The 23,195-nt window shown below is 39.0% G+C and overlaps 1 protein-coding gene across 5 annotated transcripts in view; it reads left to right on the top strand.

Moving 5' to 3' along the window:
- GJC1 (gap junction protein gamma 1) overlaps window positions 1-23,195 on the top strand; it is a 35,282-nt gene that overhangs the window by 553 nt on the left and 11,534 nt on the right. The window contains exon 1 of one of the 5 annotated variants that reach the window (XM_011225658.3): window positions 11-201. The exons of 1 other annotated variant lie outside the window; for it this stretch is intronic. The gene's annotated coding sequence lies outside the window, so the exon portion shown is untranslated. Of the gene's footprint in view, window positions 1-10; window positions 251-8,930; window positions 10,155-10,951; window positions 10,973-23,195 lie in introns of those variants that run through there. 3 more of the 5 variants (XM_034640519.1, XM_034640520.1, XM_019800221.2) reach the window with 3 other exon arrangements.

Raw genomic sequence — 23,195 nt, 5'->3', positions numbered from 1 at the left:
CGGCGGTGGCCGCGCCGGGCGGGCGGGGAGCCCGGAGGACCCCGGGCGCGCACTTGGGCGGCGCTCGGAGGTGCTCGCAACTCCTCGGGGCGGTTAGGGGCGCAGGGCCGCGCCTGGGCCGCCCCTCGCCGCCGGGGCGCTTCGCGGGCTGGTCTTTGTCTCCCGAAGCTCGGCCCCTGACATCTCTCCGGGCGGCGTGCGGTTCGTTTGACCCCTTCTTCTAACACCGCTATAGGGACTCCTGCCTCCCGTCAGTGTTTTAGACAAGATTTAAGTTCGAGGGCTGGAAGGAGGGAAACGGGGGCCGGGGGAATGGCGCGGTCGCCTCTTGATTAACATGTTTCCTTTACTTAAAATGATTTTTTTTTTCCACTTCGTGAAACTTTGGACGACTGTTTTGTTTTCCCTTCGATCTCCAGATTCAAAATTAAGAGAAGGCGCTAAAGCTGCGATTGTGGCCGGTTGTGTGGTTGGTGGCTGCGTTTGGAGCTTTGAGTTGAAAGGATTTACGTGAATGTGTGGTTTAGAATTTGCGTTGTTTTCCTTCCCTGGCGATTGTTTCTAAAATTGGGATTACTTTTTCTTTGGGAAGCGGGCGAGTTCGGATTTATCATTTGAAGGAATGTTTGTTCATTGAGAACCTGCAGTGGTAACAGATTTCATTGTGCTCACGCTTTATTATGTTAGCATCAAGACCGTACTTTGTGGAATCGAGTAAATCAAGGTAGAATAAGTTCTGGATAAGCGTTATCTTGTGCTTGATTAGTCTAAAATTATTATACGTTCGTGTTGTGTATACTTTCGAGTGAATATATGTGAAAGCGCTATAAAAATCAAGCTGTATAAATGAAGGGGATTTTAATTCCTGATAAACGGAGAACAGCATATCTCGAGTACATCACACACTGTAGATAAGGGGTTAATAATGTATTTTAGGGATCAAATCCTTTACCCCCTAAAGAGGGTTTAGGTATTATTCAGAGTAAGGATGCAGAAAAATAAACTTAATTCCAGAGCTTCTGACTAAATATATTGTGAATTGTGGTAACCACGTTTCCTGGAGTTTTGTTGGGTTTTTTTTTTTTTTTTTTTTTTTGGCATTTAGCATAATGTGTTGCAGTTGCTTTAGATTTCTCAAGGGCTATATAATGGCAGAACTGAAGAAATGAACTGACTCTTCTGGGTGAGAGGTAAAAAGCTGTAGTAAACAAATCTGCATCTTAGTGTTAGCCAGATCTTTGTGAGCAGAGTATTGTAAGGAAAGGACATTTTGAAGAGAATACATAGGAGCTATATGGAAGTTCTACCTATTTTATTCGTTCTGATCGGTAATGGTTTGGTGCTGTTTACTGCTTGTCTCAAACTGTTGTGCACTTTTCCAAAGTATTTCAAACATCCTTTCTGAAAGTTAATGCTCTCAGCTTCTTTTTTAGGGTGTGTGACTTCAGAATTGGTTTTCTGTCTGTCCTAGGTAGCCACCACAGCTCTCTCAAAAAGGAGCAAAGGACCCAGCGATTTTGAATTCAGTTCATGAAGGTAGAATTGACTTTAAGCCTTCAATCCAAAGGATTTAAGAAGTTAACATATCTTCAACATAACAATTTTACTTAAATACTGTTACCCTTACTAATTATTTTTTTTCCTGTTTTATATTTGCATAAATTAGCAAAAGGGAAGGAATAGAGGATCCTTCTCTGATTAGCTGCACCACCACCCTAGCTCCAGGTTCTCCTATCAAGTCAGTAATTGGGATCCTAGAATACAAAATGCATAATTAAAATCTAGATATCATTCTCTTAATAAATGCGTATTTTGTTCCATGCCTAATTCAGTGCAAAGAGATGAGTTCCAAACACTGGGCTTTTTATTTGTGGTTTGTTCACAAAGTAAATGAGCTGTGTTCCCTTCTTTTTTTCATTTTTATTAGTCTGGATAGTTAGTTCATCTGGGAGTATACTTACTTATTTTCAAATTGGTGTTGTGTTTGTTTGTTTGTTTTTTACTTGCAAATGTTTGTATTTATTTTTATTAATTGGTGCTTTTTTTATAGCATAGAAACGTGCGGCTCCTATCCAAAATATCTGATAGAAATTTAGGCAAAGAAAAATGGGATTACTTTTTTTAAGACCATGTCTTTGAAAATCCATATGATAATAGATTTTAGGTGATATCATTAACCTAAAACACAGTTCTGAACCGTTAATATCAGCTAAGTGCCAACAGTTTTCAGACCTGCTACTGCAACTGATGAGTTTAGTTTTTGTGGAAATAAAGACCTATTCTTTTAAGTCTAAGCATTGCTATTTTCTACAGCTCTTTAGAATGAGTGACCAGACAATACTGGCTGGCATAGTAGTAATACATTCTTGAATTTTGCAAACATTGTAGGGGTTGACAGCCTTCAAGTTTGTCATTGAAACCTGTGTGGAATGTGTTGCCCAAAGGGTTTTTTCCCCCTCAGGACAGAGATGAGATCTCTTTGCAGATACCCTTTTATTTCTCAGAAAAGAAGTGTTCAGTGGAATGAGTAGAGCCTTCAGTTAAAGTTTGTATTTTTGAGCTGTGTTGCTTGTAGCACCAGCACAATTTGGACAAAAGTACTCTGGTAGCAGTTCATTCATTCAGTGAACTTTTTTTTTTCATTCAGTTATTTGCTAGAATGCTCGATGCTGAAGATGAACACTGTGGTTTTTGCTCTCAAAGTGCTTAGAGTTTAACATGCTGAAAGGTTTAGCAATTTAGAAATTCTCTGAAATCTTTGAAACAAAAGAAATGTACAGGATTTTAGAGTAAGCTTTTATGTTCTTTCCCAATAGAAATGGAATAAACTTCATACATCCCAAATACCCTCTAATCTGTAAAACATATTCAAGTCTCGTAGTTAAAAAGATTATTTTCATCTGCATCTTTGTATGATTTATCAGTTTTGACTGAATTTATTGTTACTTAACTGAGTTACAACATTTCTTTTGGGAATGTTCAGAATAAGGTGATCCGGACTTCTGTTTTTAGGGAATTCCCTTTGACTCGTTCTTGGACCTCAGATTCCGAAATGCCCGTTTCAGAATAGGTGTTTATTTTCAGTTATTTATTTATTTATTTTTAAAGATTTATTGGGACGCCTGGGTGGCTCAGTTGGTTTAGCGTCCCCCTTCAGCTTAGGTCATGAACCCAGAACCCTAGGATTAAGTCCCGCGTTGGGCTCCTTGCTCAGTGGGGAGCCTGCTTCTCCCTGTGCCACCGCTACCTGCTGCTCTCTTTGCTTGTGCTCTCTCTCTAACAAATAAAATCTCTTTTTTTAAGATTTTATTTTATTTATTAGAGAGAGCGAGCATGTGCGTGCCATCACGGGAGGGGAGGGGAAGGGCAGAGGGAAAAGCAGATTCCCCGCTGAGCAGGGAGCCAGACATAGGGCTCGATCCCCAGACCCTGAGATCATGACCTGCCTAAGGCAGATGCTTAACCAACTGAGCCACCCAGGCACCCCAATAGGTGTTTATTTTGATTCAAAGTTTTCCTTTCTGAAGTACTCTTCTCTCCTGGCTTCTGATTTTCCCCCCTTGCTCTCTGGCTATTCCTTCAGTTGTCCCCCCCCTCCTCTTGTACCAGATCTTTAATTGATGGTCTTTCTCGGTCCTCTAATTTCATTCATAATGTGGCTTCAGTTACAGTATGTGTTTTGAAAACTCCCAGATTTTTGTCTGCCTCCCAAACTTCTTTTCTGATCCCAGCTGCCTACTCAACATCTCTGCTTAGCTTCAGAGGTACTTTGAATTGAGATGCCCAGACTGATCTCTTGATCTTGGCTCCAAACCTAGACCTTCTTCACTGTACCATTTCATTAAGTGGCTCTATCAACAGTTTACTGAGGCCAGACTTGTGATTTTTCTCTACCTTTAGTCTCCCCATCCTAGTCTAAGCCACCTTTTCCTAAGACTGTTATGGTCAATTATAAATGGTCTTTCCACATTTGCTCTTGTTTTTAAAAGGGGGGATAGTATGAGATACTTAGAAAAAGTAATAAATAGGGGCGCCTGGGTGGCAGAGTGGTTAAGCGTCAGCCTTCGGCTCAGGGCGTGATCCCGGCGTTGTGGGATCGAGCCCCACGTCAGGCTCTTCTGCTATGAGCCTGCTTCTTCCTCTCCCACTCCCCCTGCTTGTGTTCCCTCTCTCGCTTGCTGTCTCTATCTCTGTCGAATAAATAAATAAAAAATCTTTAAAAAAAAAGAAAAAGTAATAAATAATACTACAATAAATACTTAACATAACCACCTTGCAGCTTAGGAAAATAAAATATTACCAGTAAAGATCAGGTGTTTCCTCACTTGATTGCATCCTCCTTCCCCCAGCTTCCATTGTAGACCTTGCACTAAGTGAATTCATTATTCCTTTGCATTTCTTTATACTTTTACTATATTACCCTATATCCTTGTCTGTTCTTCTCACAACAGCTAGAATTGTCTTTATAAAACAAATCTAACCAGGTCACTTACCTGAAAACTTGTTTTCCCTTTAAGGCCTTCCCTCTTCATTTAACAAGGTGTGATCTAGCCTTACCTACTTCTCCAGCATCACGTCTTTGTACTTACTCTGTTGTTGTCATGAGTGGTCTGGCTTGCTGATCTTTTTTTTTTTTTCTTTCTCCCCCCCCAATTCCTTAAAGGTTCAGAGCTCACCCAAGGCCTTTGTACATGCTGTAGCTAATTTGGCCTGGAAGGCAGCCCCTCAATTCTTCAAAATATGCTTAAATATCACTTTTGCGGAGAAATCTTTTCTGATCCTTCTAGATTCGGTTAGGGGACTCAGTAACATACCCTTACAGCACCCTGCACTTCTCTTTTATAGGGTTTATCACAGTTTTGATTAATTATTTGTACAATGCCTATTTCACCGTTAGATTGTTCTGTATATTTCATAAAGTCAGGAGTAATATCTGTCTTGGGCAGCCCAGCATCACATCACCTAGCTCATAGTTCATTTCGGTATTCAACAATTACTTGAGTGCTTGCTTAGTGATTTCTCTTTTATTTATAGTTTTTGATTGTAGCAAAGTAACTTCTGACAAAGCTTTTGTTCTTCTAATTAGAGGCCTCATTATTGGGGCACCTGGGTGGTACAGTCAGTTGAGCATCTGATTCTTGGTTTTAGCTCAGGTCATGATCAGGTTTTGAAATCGAGCCCCACATGGGGCTCTGAGCTCAGTGTAGAGTCTGCTTGGATTTCTCTCACCCCCTCTCTGTCCCTCACACCCTCTCTCTCTCTCTCAAATAAGTAAGTAAATAAAATCTTTATTTTTTAAAAAAGAAGAAGCCCCATTATTTTATGTTGTTTTTTGCACTGTTGGTCTTATATGCCAGTACAGTGCTAGTTCCTTGCCGTGGCCTGAGCAATCTCGAGCAGTTTTAATTGACCAAAAATACAGTGGTATAGTATACACAATGCGTACACTTGCCTCCCAGGAAAATAATCATAGCTGGCTTAGGCAGGCTGTCAGATGTAATAAAGAAATTGAAGATTATAGGTTTTTCTTTGACATCCTGTATCTAGTTCTGATTTTCATTTCTTCCTATTTGCTGGGCCAGGCTTCAGTATAATTAATGTCCCAAAAAACTGGGACAGTTTATACATTAAGGCCAATGTTGATAGTTTTGCACTTGAGTATTTTACTTTGTAGACTTTTTAAAAAATTGCTTTTTGAGGTAGGTAATGTATTAGGTATTATAAAATTCTAAAGGTATAAAAGTATTTGCAGTGAAAAGTCTACCTTTATTCTCTTATCACTCATTTTTTTTCTGCTGAAGCAATTATTTACCCGTTTTTGTGAATTCCTCTAGAGGTATCCATGGATTCAGTAATTCGCCACACATATACATAAATGGTAGCATATCGTATGCACTGTTCTACAGCCTGCATTGTTCACTAATGTATCTTATGTTATTTCATGTCATTAGAGATAGAGTTGTCTCATACTTTTGATCAGATGTGCTGTAATATGTTTACCCAGTTCCTTCCTGATAGACTTTTAAATTGTTTCCAGCACGTTATCAGCAGTGCTTCAGTGAATATTCTTGTACATTATTTCCTATGTTTGTGAGCATATTTGTTAGATTAACATTGAGAATTGGAATTGCTGGGTCAAAAGGTATGTGCATTCTTCATATAACCAGTTCACCCCATCACTTACAGTAAAGCACAAAGAAGGTCACTTTCTATACACTCTTCCTTGTCAATGATCTGTTGTCAATTCTTAAATCTTTTCCTATGGGATAAATGAAAAGTAGTATGTTGCTGTAGTTTTAATTTGTAAGTCTTCAATTACAAGTGATATTACATATCTTTTTATATTATCAAAAACCATTTATATTTCTTTTTCTGAGACCTCCATATCCATTGTACATTTTTCTGTTGAGTAGTCTTTTTGTTATTGATCTGTTAAGAGTTCTTGATGTGTTAGAGAAATTAGCCTTTTATTCTGAGAGCTGCAAATCATTTTAAGCATTGTGTATCTTTTGAGTTGTTTATAGTATTTATTTTTTGCTTTCCAAAAATTATAGTGTATAATTGGTCATTTCTTTCATTTGACCTCAAGGTTTTCTATCATTTTAGAAGTCTTCTCTGCTCAGATCATTAAGAAAAAAATATCCATGGTTTTGTCTAACTTCCATTGTTGTTTTTTTTTTCTTCATTTCATTTCATTTTTTTTAAGGAGTGCTTGGCATATAGTAAGCCCTCAGTACACGTTAATTGTTTTTTTTTAAAGATTTTATTTATTCATTCGAGACAGAGAGATACACAGAGGGAGCTGAGTAGGGAGAGGCAGAGGAAGACAGAGAAGCAGACTTCCCACTGAGCCAGGAGTCTCACATGGGGCTCATGAGCTGAGCCGAAAGGCAGACACTTAACTGACTGAGCCACCCAGGCGCCCCCAGAATGCTTTTTTTTTTTTAAAGCTTTATTTATTTAGTCAACTGACATAGAGACAGCCAGTGAGAGAGGGAACACAAGCAGGGGGAGTGGGAGAGGAAGAAGCAGGCTCACAGCAGAAGAGCCTGATGTGGGGCTCGATCCCAGAACGCCGGGATCACACCCTGAGCCGAAGGCAGACGCTTAACCGCTGTGCCACCCAGGCGCCCCCAGAATGCTCTTTTTTTTTTTTTTTTTTAAAGATTTTATTTATTTATTCGACAGAGATAGAGACAGCCAGCGAGAGAGGGAACACTAGCAGGGGGAGTGGGAGAGGAAGAAGCAGGCTCATAGCAGAGGAGCCTGATGTGGGGCTCGATCCCATAACGCCGGGATCACGCCCTGAGCCGAAGGCAGATGCTTAACCGCTGTGCCACCCAGGTGCCCCCCAGAATGCTCTTAATAGAAGTTTATTTCCTACTGGGGTACTGGGATGGCTCAGTCAGTGCGGCATATGACCCTTGATTTGGGGGTTGTGAATTCAAGCCCCACACTGGGTGTAGAGCTTATTTTTAAAGAGAAGAAGAAGTGGGGCACCTGTTCTCTCTCTCTCAAATAAATAAAATCTTTAAAATACATAAATTTAATATATTTTTTAAAATTGTGAAAAATCAGACTTCACATAAACATCCAAGTTGAAGACTTTTTTTAAAAGATATGAAAGTCTTGGGGCACCTGGGTGGCTCAGCTGGTTGAGCCTCCGACTCTTGGTTTCAGCTCAGGTCAGAATCTCATGGGTTGTGAGATCAAGCCCCAGGTCTGCCTCCCTGCTCCGCAGGGAGTTTACTTGAAGATTTTTCTCCCTCTCCCCCTTCCCCCACTTGTATGCACATGCTCTCTCTCCCCCCCTCAAATAAATAAATAAATATTTGAAGAAGAAAAAAAAAAGATACAACAGTGTGGTAACTCCCATAGCTGTAGCTAATAAGCAGTAGCCCCCACTTTGGTTAGTATGTTTTCCAGGCCCCATTTTCCTATTTCGGTTACTTGTATTTGCTCACTGGTATCTAGACATTTAAAAAATGTCTTAAACATGGGGCTCCTGGGTGGCTCAGTTGTTAAGCGTCTGCCTTCCGCTCAGGGTGTGATCCCAGGGTCCTGGGATCGAGCCCTGCACTGGGCTCCCTGCTTCGCTGGAGGCCTGCTTCTTCCTCTCCCACTCCCCCTGTTTGTGTTCCCACTCTCACTGGCTGTCTCTCTCTCTGTCAAGTAAATAAATAAAATCTTTTAAAAAAAAATGTCTTTAACAGCTTGAGTGAGATGTAATTCATACATCATAAGTTAACCTATTTAAAGTGTACTGTTCAAAATTTTCAGTATATTAACAGGGTTGTGTAGCCATTGCCACAGTTTAATTTTATATTTTCATTCCTCCAAAAAGAAACCCCCTACTTATTAGCCATCACTCCCTAATTCCCCCTGCCCCATCCCTTTCAGGTCTAGGCAGCCACTAGTCTTTTTTTCTTTTTCTTTTTTTTTTTTTTGTCTTTAGATAATTGTATACATTTGAATTTTGGGATCTCTATTCTTTTAGATTTTATTTATTTTATTTGACAGAGAGAGACAGCCAGCGAGAGAGAGGGAACACAAGCAGGGGGAGTGAGAGAGGAAGAAACAGGCTCCCAGTGGAGGAGCCTGATGTGGGGCTCGATCCCAGAACGCCAGGATCACGCCCTGAGCCAAACGCAGACGCTTAACAACTGAGCCACCCAGGCACACTGGGATCTCTGTTCTAAAACGACTTATAGTAGTGTGGTATTTCGTCATGAGGTTATATCCTAAATTGCATAAAATTTGTTTTATATTGGGCGTTTATTTTAGATAAATTACTGGGTGTGAAATTACTGATCAAAGCATATAAATACTTTAATATTTTCTCCTCTTTTTTTTTTCTAAGATTTTTTTTTTTTTAAGTAATCTCTGTACCCAGCATGGGGCTCGAACCCACAACCCCAAGATCAAGAGTCGCATGCTCTTCTGACAGCCACCTAGGTGCCCCAGGATGTAAACACTTTAAAGTTCCTGATAAATATTAACCGAAAGTACCTCCCAGAGAGGTTGTACCAGACTGCCCTCACCACCAATGGATTATAGTATTTTTTTTTTTGCATATTTTATGTTATAAACCTAGTCATACTGGAAATGTTACACATTTTTTATTTTGTCTTAGACATGTTCATTCTCCTAGACTTATCGTTCAGACAGTTGATTTGATGTCACTCAGGCTGTTTTGGACGAGTGTACCAATACTGTCCTTTTTTACATGAAGACAGTACCACTTAGGATGTGAATGAATGCATTATCCAGGTTCCTCATACTTCTCCAGCTGGTTCCTGAAGGTTCTTAGATTCAAATAGAGTGGCTTTTTGCCAGCACAAATTGACACTTCAACCCACAGTGATGTATTTTGTTTCCTTGTTGGTTAAGAGAGCCAAGATTTCAAACTACTTTCTCTCCACTAGGTTTTATAATTTGACTCACAACAAATTATATTGTGTTTCTCAAATATTGTCCATAGCCAAGAGCTCTTTTGAAAAGAAGTTGTTTTTATGTTTGTAATACATCGATTACTGTTTGCTAGTGAGCTGCCGTAATGCTTTTGCTTAGACATTGTCACTAGCTAGTTATTAAACATCTATTATCGCTCATGCAGAATTAACTTCCACTTAAAACATTCCAGTTAAACAAAACTTCATTGTAAACCCTTTAATTGATTCCTTGTCTCTGCACATAAAGCAGTCTCATTCAGGAGCATGAGTCACTAGCACAATTCTTAGTGGATTGCTCAGCTTTTGATCTGGGATACCCAGATAGTTCATACTTCAGAGTCATGGTGAGTCAATATTGAAATCTTTTAGCTTGATTCAACCAGATTTTCTGGTGTGACTGTTTGGGAAGTGCCTTTGTGACAATTTGACATCTTATCATTGTTTAATTTCACTGCAGTTATTTCACCTCTTTCCTGCTCCCTTAAGAGTTCTGAATTCCACATAATTTGTTGGTTGTTTTTATGAATTTTATTCTGCCTGAGGTGATTTTCATCAAATGTTAATGGACGGGACCTTAGAAATCATCTGATATTCTGCATGTATTTTACAATTGGAAAGAAATAACTTACTCCTGAAGCACTTGTTAGAATCTCTCGGCTCCTAGTTCAGTGTGTACTTCATCTTGGTTTCATAAAATTCAAGGTTAGTAATGACTATTCTAGAAAGTTAATTTTAGTTCATCCTGGACTTTGTTTTTATTTTAAAAAGAAATTAAGATTTTAAAATCTGGTCTATGATAGATTTGGGGGATGTTTGTTTTTTTAATTAGAAGGACATTAAAACTTGGCTCCGACCCATTTGGACTTGGTTGTTGGATTTGCAAACATTTAGAATAGCACTGCCTACTTGAAAATTTTTAATTTCCTGGTTATTATAGTTTGGTAATAGTAAAAATTGACAAGGGACAAGTTATTCGGTTTTTTAGTTGATCTGGAACCCTTGGGAGTTTTTTTAACATGAATACTAGAGAGTCATTTCCAAAGATATATATATATATATATATAAACTTGCAGTGGAAAAAATGAATCAGATAAACTGAAAAATAAAGCATTTCCCTATAGTGTCACTACACTGTAAAATGTTTAAACTTTAACAGATGATTCTAGTTAGCTTCCTCTAGTCCTCTTTTGCTTAGCATATATAACTGTACATTAAACATCTCTTGAATACAACTATAGTTCTTAAAAAGTGTTTGTAAATTTCCTATAAACTACTAGATTGCAAGCTTCTTGATGGTAAGTACCAATTACATGAATGAATTTTGTCTAAAACTTTTTTTTTTTTAAGATTTTATTTATTTATTTGACAGAGACAGCTAGAGAGGGAACACAAACAGGGGCAGAGGGAGAGGGAGAAGCAGACTCTCCACTAAGTAGGGAGCCCCACGCAGGGCTCCATCCCAGGATCCTGAGATCATGACCTGAGCTGAAGGTGGATGCTTAACTGACTGAGCCGCTCAGGTACCCCATAGTCTAAAACTTACTTTATCCGTTTTTATTGTGGTAAAATATACTTAACATAAAATTTATCATTTTAACTAATTTTTTTTAAGTGTACAGTTCCGTGGCACGAAGTAAATTTACATCGTTATGCAGCTATCTCCTGAACTTCTGGATCTTCCCAACAGAAACTGTACCCACTAAACATAGTTCCCCATTCCTCTCAGCTCCTAGCAATCACCATTTTGTTTTCTGTTTCTATGAATTTGCTTATTATTGCTCTCTCATATAAGTGGAATCATATAACATTTGTCCTTTTGTGACTTCTTTCACTTAGCATAATTTTGTCGAGGTTCATCCATGTGTCAGAATTTCCTTCCCTTCAAGGCTGAAGAATATTCCATGGTATATTAACAAAATGTCCTATTTTGATTATTCATCTGGCAGTGGACACTTGCATTGCTTCTACCTTTTTTGGCTCTTGTGAATAATTCTGTAAACATGGGTATACAGAATCTGTTTGAGTCCCTGCTTTTGTTTCTTTGGGTATATACCCAGAAGGAGAATTGCTGGATCATATGGTAATTGTATATTTAATATTTTGAGGAGATTGTAACCATACTGTTTTCTCTGTAGCAGCTGCACCATTTTAGATTCCCAAAAGCAACGCCCAACAAAGGTTTCACTTTCTCCACAGCTTCGTCAGCACTTGTTCTGTTCTTGTTCTCTAATAGACATCTTGATGGGTGTGATGTGGTATCTTATGGGTTTGTTTTTTTTTTTAAGATTTTATTTATTTGTCAGAGAGAGAGCACAAGCAGGGAGTGGCAGGCAGAGGGAGGACACTGAGCAGGGAGCCTGATGTGGACTCTACCCCAGGACCCTGGGATCATGACCTGGGCCGAGGGCAGACGCTTAACCAACTGAGCCGTCAGGCATCCCAGTATCTCGTGTTTTTATTTGCATTCCCCTAGTGATTGTGGTAGTCTAAAACTTCTTACAGTTTAAACTCCTATTAACCCAAACTTTGTTTCTTAAAAAATATGTTGAAATCATTGGTGAAGGAGTGAGGAAACCAGCATTCTCATACTCTGATAGTGGAAATATAAATAGGGAACAGCTCTTTGAAGGGGTGATTTGGTAATACAGATCAAAGCTTTAGAATTTTTGGAGCTAGTGGGCAAAGAAGTTGACCTTTTCTTGTAAACACACACAGAAAAAATTTTCACAGTCTTTAACAACTGTTGATCAACAATTCTTTTGGAAACGTATCCTAAGTCTGTAAGTGGGTTTGTGTATAAAGTTATGAGTATTATAACAAACCACTGTAAACAACCTAGATGTCCATCCATAGAAGATTGGTTAGATTCTGAATTCAGTGGGCCTGGAAGTGGGAGTTGTTAGTAGGACATGGGAATCAGCACTTTGAACATTGCCTTCCGGATAATTCTGATGAAAGTGGTCTGTGAACCACATTTGAGGTACCTTTACTCATCACTACTTACATCCTTTAATTTCAGGTTCCCTGGTATGCTAAGACCCTCTGCAAACTGGTCTGACTTCCTTGTTCAGCCTTCTCTACAACTACTTCCCAAACACCCTCCATCATATTTCAGTCTAAGAGGCTTCTTAGGCAGCTTCACACTCACACCATTTTCTCTGGTATAATTGGAAGCTTATACCTTTTATTCATAGGAATTAGTCTCTTTCCCTTCTCGGAGGTTTTTTATGGTTTTATTTTTTTTTTAAGATTTTATTTATTTGACAGACCACAAGGAGGGGGAGCTGGAGGGAGAGGGAGAAGCAGGCCTCCCCGCTGAGCAGAGAGCCCGACACCGGGCTCCATACCAAGGACCTTGGGATCATGACCTGAGCCAAAGGCAGACACATAGCTGACTGAGCCACCCAGGTGCCCCCCTTCTCTGAGTATTTTCACATTTTGTACTTTTATACCATTCATTGTATTCTGTCCTGAAATATGATTGTATTAGTGAACATGTGTTACATTTTCTGTTTCGTACAAATTGATTCAGATTTTCTGTTTAATATAGCACACATTCGAGTGCTTTTTGTGTCCTGGGCAGCATACATACTAGGAACTAAGTGTCCAAAAAATTTAAAGAAACATGGACTTTCTAGACATCAAGAAACTCATATGCCAGCAGAAGAAACCAGTATCACTAATGTTGATTTAATAGGATAAGTTCTGATATTGGGTGAATGAAGAATTATTAATTATGGGCTTTCGGAGGCAGGGGAGATTAATTGAGGAGGTCAAGGAAACTTGAAGTGATCTTTGAGCTAGATTTTAAAGGATGAAATTTTTCCAGGTAGAAAATTGTAGAAGGACAATTTAAAGTGGAGGAGGGGCGCCTGGCTGGCTCAATTGGTAGAGCATGCAACTCTTGACCTCAGGGTTGTAAGTCTGAGTCCTACAGTGGGAGTAGAGATTACTTAAAAAGAAAGTTGAGGGAAATCAACTGAATGTTGATTCACTGAAAGTCGTTCAGTGAATATAATATAGTTACTGAGCACCTGCTGAATTGCTCATTGTTCTAAGTGCCTGGGATACGAGAACAAAGCTCTTAACAATGAACAAATTAACAAATAAAAAATGTGTTAGGTAGTTTTAATAAGTGAAGGAGAAAGGCAGGGTGAAAGTATAGAAAGTGATGGAGGGATGTTATTATAGGTAGGTGGTCAGAGAAGGCCTCACAATGGGAGGTGACCTCTGAGGAGAAGCATAAATGAAGCGAGGAAGGAGCAAACATGAGGGTGTCCAGGGGAAGTAGTTTTGATTTTGTTTTTGTTTTTTAAGATTTTATTTATTTTAGAGAGAAAACTGGGGGGAGAGGGGCAAAAGGGGCAGGGGGAATCTCAAGCACACTCCTAGCTGAGCACGGCACCCAACATAGGGCTCGATCTCAGAACCCTGAGATCATGACCTCAGCCAAAATCATGAGTGGGACGCCTAAGTGACTGAGCCACCCAGGTGTCCCAGGGGAAGTGGGTTTAATAAAGGAAATAACAAATCATATATGAAAATGTGTAGTGTAAATTAATATAAATAATGAATTTTTCAATTTGAAGTAAAATTAAGATGAACACATCACTGAGTTTTTGAGAAAAAATTTGTTTAAAATTTTACAAGAGGATTTTTTAAAAATCTCAAGCAGACTATCCTGTAGGGCATGGAATGCCTTAAAGGTATTTTCTTTTAAAAGCCAGTATATTCATTTGGTTCAAAAAAAACCCCAAGACATGGGGCGCCTGGGTGGCACAGCGGTTAAGCGTCTGCCTTCAGCTCAGGGCGTGATCCCGGCATTGTGGGATCGAGCCCCACATCAGGTTCCTCCGCTATGAGCCTGCTTCTTCCTTTCCCACTCCCCCTGCTTGTGTTCCCTCTCTCGCTGGCTGTCTCTCTGTAGAATAAATAAATAAAATCTTTACAAAAAAAAAAAAAAACCCAAGACAATATAGAAAGTCATATGGGGCACCTGGGTGGCTCAGTCAGTTTGAGACGGACTCTTGGTTTCACCTCAGGTCATGATCCCAGGGTCCTGGGATCAGTTTCCTGCATCAGGCTCCCTGCTTAGCAGGGAGTCTGCTTTTCTCTTTACCCCTCCCCACTGCTCATGCTCTCTTTCTCTCAAATAAATAAATAACATCTTTTTTAAAAATTAAAATTTAAAAGATATACAATCAAAAGTGTTGATCCTACCCTATCCTCCTTACTCTCCTCTTGTACTTTTATTAGTTTTTGTGTGTGTGTGTGTCCTTGTAGGCTTTTTTTTAACGTTTGTTTATTTATTTAAGTAATCTCTACACCCAGTGTGGGGCTCGAACTCACAACCCCAAGATCAAGAGACCCATGCTTTTCCAGCTGAGCCAGCCCATTGCCCCCCCCCTTGTGTTTCTTTATAGAAATAAAAGCAAAAACACATTGCTATTTTTTTTCTTCCCTACATAGGAGGTATGCCTAAATATGCACTTATATACCCTGCGGTTTTCACTGATTAAATGTCTTGGGTGTCTTTCTATGTAGGGAGAGCATTCTTCATCATTTGTATAGATAGACCATAGTGGACTTAACCATTACCTAGACAGTGGACGTTGAGTCCCATTGTAGAAATAATGTGATTATTCCCCAAAATGAGATTACAGGTCAAAGGAGGTGCATTTATAATTTTGTTAGATATTGCCAAATAGCCATCAGAGTTGTACCACTGCCATCGACAATGTATGAGAACATGTTTCTCCAAAGCCTCCCCAACTTTTTATTTTTGCCAATATGATAGAAGAATTGTATCTCAAAGTAGTTTTTGAGATATAATTCACGTGGAGCCTTAAATGTCATCCTTTTAAAGTGTACAATTCCATAGTTTTTAGTATATTCAGAAGTTGTATAGCTGTTACCACTGTCCCAAGAGATACCCTGTATCCATTAATAGTCACATTCTATTTCTCAGAGCGCCAGACAACCACTAATCTTTCTGTCTGTGGATTTGCCTGTTCCAGACATTTCATATAAATGGAATCATGTAAAGCATCGCTTTTTTTTGTGTTTCACTTATTTCACTTGGAGTCATTTTTTCAAGGTTCATCCATGTTGTGCATACTTTTTAAGGAGAACTTATAGGGGGTTTTGCCATGGAATATCTGTCCCTTGCCTATTTTTTGTTGGATTGTTGGGTGGGGTTTTTGTTTGTTTTTTGTCGGTTTGGGGTGTTGTTTTTTTGTTTTGTTTTTTTGTAACTCTTTATAAAATAGGGAGATTACGTCTTTACCTATAAAAGAGTTATAAAAGGGGCACCTTGCTGGTTTAGTGGAGTGTGCAGTTCTTGACCTCAGGATTATGAATTCGAGCCCCACACTGGGTGTAGAGATTGCTTAGAAATAAAAATCTTGGGGTACCTGGGTGGCACAGCGGTTAAGCGTCTGCCTTCGGCTCAGGGCGTGATCCCGGCGTTACGGGATCGAGCCCCACATCAGGCTCCTCCGCTATGAGCCTGCTTCTTCCTCTCCCATTCCCCCTGCTTGTGTTCCCTCTCTCGCTGGCTGTCTCTATCTCTGTCGAATAAATAAATAAAATCTTAAAAAAAAAAAAGAAAGAAAGAAAAATCTTTTTTTTTTTTTAAGATTTTATTTGTTTATTTGGCAGAGGGAGAGGGAGAAGCAGACTCCCCTCAGAGCGGGGAGCCCAGTACAGAGCCTGATTCCAGGACTCCAGGATCATGACCTGAGCCAAAGGCAGATGCTTAACCAACTGAGCTACCAGGCACCCCTAGAAATAAAAATCTTTTTTAAAAAAAATTACTAAAAACTTTCTCCCCAGCTAATTCTTTTTCCATATTGCTTATGGTGTTCTGTGTTTTGTTTTTAACTGTGGAGATTGACTTCCCTCCCCTTTCTTCCCTTTCTTTTGTAAGCTCCATGCCCAGTGTGGAGCCCAGTGTGGGGCTTGAACTCTTGACCCTGAGATCAAGAGTCAGACATTTAAGCAACTGAGCCACCCAGGTGCGCCGAGACACTATTTCTTTATACTCAATTTGATCTTTTTTTTCCCCTTTTCTTCCTGTTTTGAAAGTTATCACAAATATCAACTGTTTTAATCTAATACTTTTATCCATTTGAGGTTTATCTAGGTATCTAGTGGGAGGCATGAATTCCCTTTTTTTTATCTTTTTTCTGTGTGGTTTCCTGTTGCCCAGACACCATTAATTGAAAAGTTCGCGTTGGGGTGCACAGGTGGTGCAGTCAGTTAAGCAGACGTCTGACTCTTGGTTTCAGCTCAGATCCTGATTTTAGGGTCATGAGATCAAGCCCCACGCTCAGCAGAGAGTCTGCTTGAGTTGCTCTCTCCCTCTTCCTCTGTACCACCCCCCAAATAAATAAATATATCTTTAAAAGTCCATCTTTGCCCCACTGGTTTGAGGCACCACCTCCATTAGTGGCTTTTTGGCAAAGGAGTAACAGATCCATTTTAGAGAGAATTCTAGTGCTGATGTAGGAAACGGGCTGAAGAAGAGAGAAAGTACAGTGGGTGTTGGTTTATAGCCCTTGAGGGGTTTTAATTTTTTGTTTTTCTTCTAGGATTTAAAAAAATATATATATTTATGTATTTTAGGCGTGTAGGAAGGGGCAGAAGGAGAGGGACAAAGAGAATTTCAAGCAGACTCCCTGCTGAGCATGGAGCCTGACATGGGGCTCTGTGCCACGACTTAGGAGGTGATGACCTGAGCTAAAATCACAAGCTGGTCATTCAACCAACTGAGCCACCCAGGTGCCCCTCTTCTGAGATTTTTTAATGCATATATTTTATTTGTTTTCACAAATTTGGGATAACTCTTTTGTATCCCATATTTTTCAATGAATGTATCATGAGCATTTTTATTTTTCTAAATGTTTGAATTTACTTATTGAACAGTTATTTATTGAAAGCCTACCACCCTTTGCCAGGCCATAGGGTTTAGATACTGAGGATAAAGGAACAAAATTCTGCCCTTGGGGAGCTTGTATTCTATAAACAACAAAATTATAAAATAAGAATTATATATATTATTTGAGAGTTAAGTGCTTATAAAGAAAATTAAAGCTGAGTAAAGGGGCTGGTCCCCGGGGAGGTTTTATTTATTTATTTATTTATTTATTTATTTATTTATTTTTTAAGTAATCTATGTGTCCAGGGGTGCCTGGCTGGCTCAGTCATTAAGCGTCTGCCTTCGACTCAGGGCATGATCCCAGAGTCCTGGGATTGAGCCCCACATCGGGCTCCTCTGCTGGGAGCCTGCTTCTTCCTCTCCCACTCCCCCTGTCTGTGTTCCCTCTCTCGCTGGCTGTCTCTCTCCATTAAATAAATAAATAAAATCTTTAAAAAAAATAGCTTTAAAAAAAAAGTAATCTGTCCAACGTGAGGCTTTAACTCAACCCCAAAATTAAGAGAGACATGTTCTACTGACTGAACCAACCAGGTGCCCCTGGGGGACATTTCATTAAGGTGGTGACGTTGGAGCAGACTTGAATGAGACAATTCTGCCCCCAGCTATGAAAGCAGTGAAAATAGCAAGTGCAGAAGTCTTGAGGCAAAAGTATGGTTTATTTGGTGCGATCTGAAGAACACTGAGAATAGGTTGCAGGTGTTCCTGAGTCTGAATGAGCAAACAGGAGAATGGAAGGAGCATGAGACCAGAAAGTGAACTGTGACTATATGATAAGGGGGTGTTGTAGACTGTCATAGAGATTTTTGGTTTTATTCCAAAATAGTTTTGAGCAGAAAAGGGAAATGATCTGACTTAACTTTTTAAAAGTTTTACTCTGGTTGCTTTTTGGAGCATAGATTTGAAAGGAATAAGAGCATAAGCTAGAGACCAGTTAAAAGACTTTTGCTTTTGCAGTAGTCTTTGTTAGAGATGGAGGTGGTAATAAGTGGTTGGACCGTGGATATATTTTGAAGATAGAATTAATATGATTTACTAATGGCTGGAAGTGACAAAAGGAGTGAGGCTGACTTGAAGGTTTTTGACTAGAGGAACCACACAAATGGTGAAGCCATTTACTTAGATTTGGGTAATTGAAGACGGATGGGAGGTCTTCAGAGGATGGGAGGCTTGGTTTGGGGTATGTTAAATTTGGTGCCTATTAGACATCCAAGAGAAGATGTTGCGTAGCAGTTGAATTTCCAGTCTAAAGTTCAAGGGAGACGTTGAAGCAAATGTGGCATCATTTATAGCTTGAATTCTGGTTGGAGGAACCCACAAAGAACACTGAGGAGGATAGGGTAATAAGATAGGGTAAAGATCAGGATATGTATTTAGAAGTTTGCAAAGGAGAAGTGAGACTGAAATAGACACTGAAAAATAATAGCCAGAGGACTATGATATCAGGGAATCCAGAGCAGTGGGGAAGGAAGTATTTCAGAGAGGAAGAAGTGATCAGGTATATCAAATACAGCTTAAATGGTTGAATAAGAGAATTGACCATTGAACTTGGCACTGCAGAAGTTATATTTGGTAGGTGGTTTTGGTAGATTGATGGTATGAAGGCTTTTTGGTATGTGTGTATACTGTTCATTGTGTAGATGTTACCATAGTTTATTCACCACTCATCAATTATTAGCCATTTAGGTAGTTCTCAGGTCTTTAGATATTTTAGATACTTAAATTCGGGTGTGTATGATGTATTTGAGAGCATCGTGAAGTAGTAATTTATAAATTAATGGTTTATTGGATATTAGCATTAAGAAAATACTACATAGCAAAAATAGAAGACTTTGGTGTTGGGGCACCCGGGTGGCTCAGTTGGTTGAGCATCTGCCTTTGGCTCAGGTCGTGATCTTGGTCCTGGGATTGGGTCCCTCATCAGGCTTCCTGCTTCCTGCTTGGGGGGGGGGGTCTTCTTCCTCTCCCTCTGCCCCTTCCCCCTGCTCGTGCTCACGTACTGTCTCTCAAATAAATAAATAAAATCTAGGAAAAGAAAGACTACTTTGGAGTTAAACTAACCTATTTGAACCAACCTGTGCCAGTAGTTGTGACTTTGACCACCTTACTTAACTTTTGTGAACCTGATTCTTATTTAAAAGATAAAATTTAATGAGGACTAAAATAAATGAGCACCCTGTACAGTTCATGGCACATATGTGTTCAGCGAATCTTAAATTGTGTCTTGTTTGCTTTATAAGGAAAATAAAGATTGTTTTCTGAAAAAAGTCACAATGCTGTTAATTGGTCATGGAAATATAGGGGATAAATTTTGAGGATGGAGGGGAAGAGGAAAAGAAAATGATTCTTTTCAGGCATCCATATGGAGATTTTTAAAATTTTATTTATTTAGAGAGAGAGAGCTAGTGGAGAAAGGGGCAGAGGGAGAAGGAGAGAGAACCTCCAGCAGACTCTGTGCTGACTGTGGAGCCCAACACAGGGCTCTATCCCACGACCCAAGACCATGACCTGAGCTGAAACAGTCAGATGTTTGACTGAGCCACCCAGGTGCCCCTGATCTGAATAATTTTAAATGTATTGAGAATTTTGTTAATGGCCCAGAATATGGCCTATCTCAGTAAATGTTCTCTGTGTCTTTGAAAAAATTGTGAATTCTTTTGCTTTTGGGTGGAGTGTGCTCTAAATGTCAGTGGTTTAGTCGTTAATAGTAAGTAGTGTTTGTTATATGTGTACTGTTTTTTTTTTTTTTCTGTTGTATGAATTACTGAGTGAGGGGTGCTGAAATCTCCAGCTATTAATTGTGGGTTTGTCAGTTGCTCTGTCAGTCTTCGCTTCATCTTCTTTGAAGCTCTGTTAATACGTGTATAAACAGTTAGCAATTTTTTAAAAAGATTTGTTTTATTTATTTATTTATTTATTTAGAGAGAGAGAGAGGGAGAAAGAACCCCAAGCAGACTCCTGCTGAGTCAGGGCTTGATTTCATGACCTTGAGATTACGACCTGAGCCAAAATTCAGAAGTCGGACACATAGCCAACTGAGCCACCCAGGTGCCCCGCTCTTTCTTTTCATTACAGTTAACAGTTACATCTTTCTCCATAGTTTTGCTTTTAATTGCTTTGTAGGTTTATACTTAAAGTGGATTTCTGTATAGGCAGCATATAGTTAGATCTTGTTTATTTAATCCAGTCTGGCAATCTCTGCCTTTTAATTGAATATTAAGAGCATTTACATTTAATGTGATTATTGATATCATAGGGTTTAAATCCACAATCTTCCCATTTGTTTTCTTTGTCTCATTTATTTTTTATGACTCCATATTATCTCCTTTATTGGTTTATTAGCTGTAACATTGTTTTGTTATTTTAATGGTTGATTTTTGGTTTACTATAGCCATCTTTAATTTATCATTGTCTGCATCTAAGTAATAGTAAATCACTTCTTGTGTTATAACCTTACAATGGTATATTTCCATTTCCTTTGCCTTGATTTTTTTTGTATGTAGTAGTATTTTCATACTTTTACCTCTAAGAAAAAGGAGTGTTGTAAAAAATATAAATTCCAGTGGCGCCTGAGTGGCTCAATTGGTTAAGCATCTGCCTTTGGCTCAGGTCATGATCCTGGGATTGAGTCCCTGGTGAGGGTAGAGCCTGCTTCTCCCTACCCCTCTGTCTCCCAGCTCATGCTCTCGCTCTCACTCTGTCACTATCTCAAATAAATAAATAAAATCTTTGGGGGAAAAAGAGAGAAAGAAAGAAATATAAATTCCAGGAGTACCTGCCTGGCTCAGTTAGTGGAACATGTGACTTTTGGGGTTGTGAGTTGGAGCCCCACGTTGGGTGCTGAGATGACTTAAAAATAAAATTTTTTAAAAAGGGAGGGAGAAATTCCACAATAAATTGTTGCCATTTTTGCTTTAAACAGCCATTTATCTTTTTTAAAAAATTTTTTTTACATATCAAAGGTCAGAAGTCTTTTTTATGTGCGTCCTTCATTCATTTGTGTAGATTAGAAGTTCCATCTTACGCCTTTTTTTTTTTTTTTTTTAGTATCAAAAGAGTGGGCTTCTGGCTTTTGTTTTGTGTATTTTGTTTGTTTTTTAAATTTGAGTATGGTTGACCCATGATGTTACATTAGTTTCAGGTTACAACATAGTGATTCGACGACTCTATACTTTATGCTTGTGTTCACAAGTGTAGCTGTCATCTGTCACTATGCAACATTATTACAGTACCACTGATTATATTCCCTGTGCTGTACCTTTTATTCTTGTGACTTACTCCATAACAGGAAGCCTGTACCTCCTACTCCCCTTCACCCATTTTGCTCATCCTCTTGCCCCCTGATGTCATTATTCTTTTGCCTGAACGACTTAATTTTGGGGGCACCTGGGTGACACAGTCAGTTAAGCGTCCTGACTCCTGGTTTCGGCTCAGGTTGTGATCTAGGGGTCATGAGATCAAACCCTGTGTAGGGCTCCCCCCTCAGTGCAGAGGCTGCTCCCCCCCGCAATGGGAGATTCTCTCCCTCTGCCCCCCACCCTGGTTGTGCTCACTCTCTCTGTCTCTCAAATAAATAAAATCTTTAAATAAATATTTAAGAAAAAAAAGATGTAATTTTAACATCTTTTGTAGTGCTGGCTTGCTGAAGATGACTTTTTTCATCTTTTGCATATCTGACTAAGTCTTGAACAATTTTGGGGGGATATAATTGACATATAACAAATTACACATCTTTAAAGTATACACTTTGGTGAGTTTTGACATGTATACACCTGTAGAACCATCATCACAATCGCAAGAATGAACATACACATCTTAACCCAAAAGATTTCTCCTACCCCTTTGTAATCTCTCCTCCTTACCCATCCCCCCTACACTCCTCCCCCGCTCCTCCTTAGGCAGTCAACCACTCGTCTCCTTTCTGTCCATATAAGTTAGTTTGCATTTTCTAGAATTTTATATAAATGGAGTCAAAGTGTGTACTCTTTTTTGCCTGATTTTCATTTGGCCTAATTACTTTGAGGTTCACCCATGTGGTACATATCAGTAGTTTATTCTTTTTATTGCTGAGTACTATTCCATTGTATGAGTATACTGCAATTTGTTTATTCATTAATCTGCTGATAGGCATTTGTGTTGTTTCTAGGTTTGTGCTATTAGAAATAAAAATGCTGTGAGCATTTATATGCAAGTGATTTTAGAGACATGGTTTCACTCCTAGAGTAAATGACTAGGAGGAGAATGACTGGATCATACACTAGGTGTATGTTTAACTTCTAAGAAACTGCCAGCCTATTTTCCAATGTGATTATACTATTTTACATTTGCACTACTAGTGTATGTATGAGAGTACCAATTTCTCCACATTCTCGCCAACACTGGGTATATGATCTTTTATTTTAACTATGGTAAATAAATTGCTTATAGTATAATTTATCTACAGTGTTTTTGAATGTTATCTCTTTGTATAGCTTTTTTAGTGGTTCTAGGTATTACACTGTAGGCACATAACATTGCAATCTACTGTTATCAAGTTTTACAGATTTGAGTAGAGAAGTATAGAAACCTTACCTCTCTTTACATCCTGTTATCCTCCCCCATTTATAACGTAGATATTTAAATATTTCCTCAATGTACTTAAGAACCACATCAGATAGTGTTATAAGTTTTGCTTCAGTAATCAGACAATTTAGAAAACTCAAGGAAAAGGAAAGTCTGTTGTTTTTATCCATATTTTTACTCTTTTTCTTTCCTGATGTTCCAAGATTCCTTAGTAACAAATTTTTTTGTTTCCCTTCACCTGAAAT

The sequence above is a fragment of the Ailuropoda melanoleuca genome, chromosome 13 (assembly GCF_002007445.2).
Source record: "Ailuropoda melanoleuca isolate Jingjing chromosome 13, ASM200744v2, whole genome shotgun sequence".
NCBI lineage: Eukaryota > Metazoa > Chordata > Mammalia > Carnivora > Ursidae > Ailuropoda > Ailuropoda melanoleuca.
Note: the sequence above shows the minus strand (reverse complement) of the source record. Positions and strands in the feature narration are given on the sequence as shown.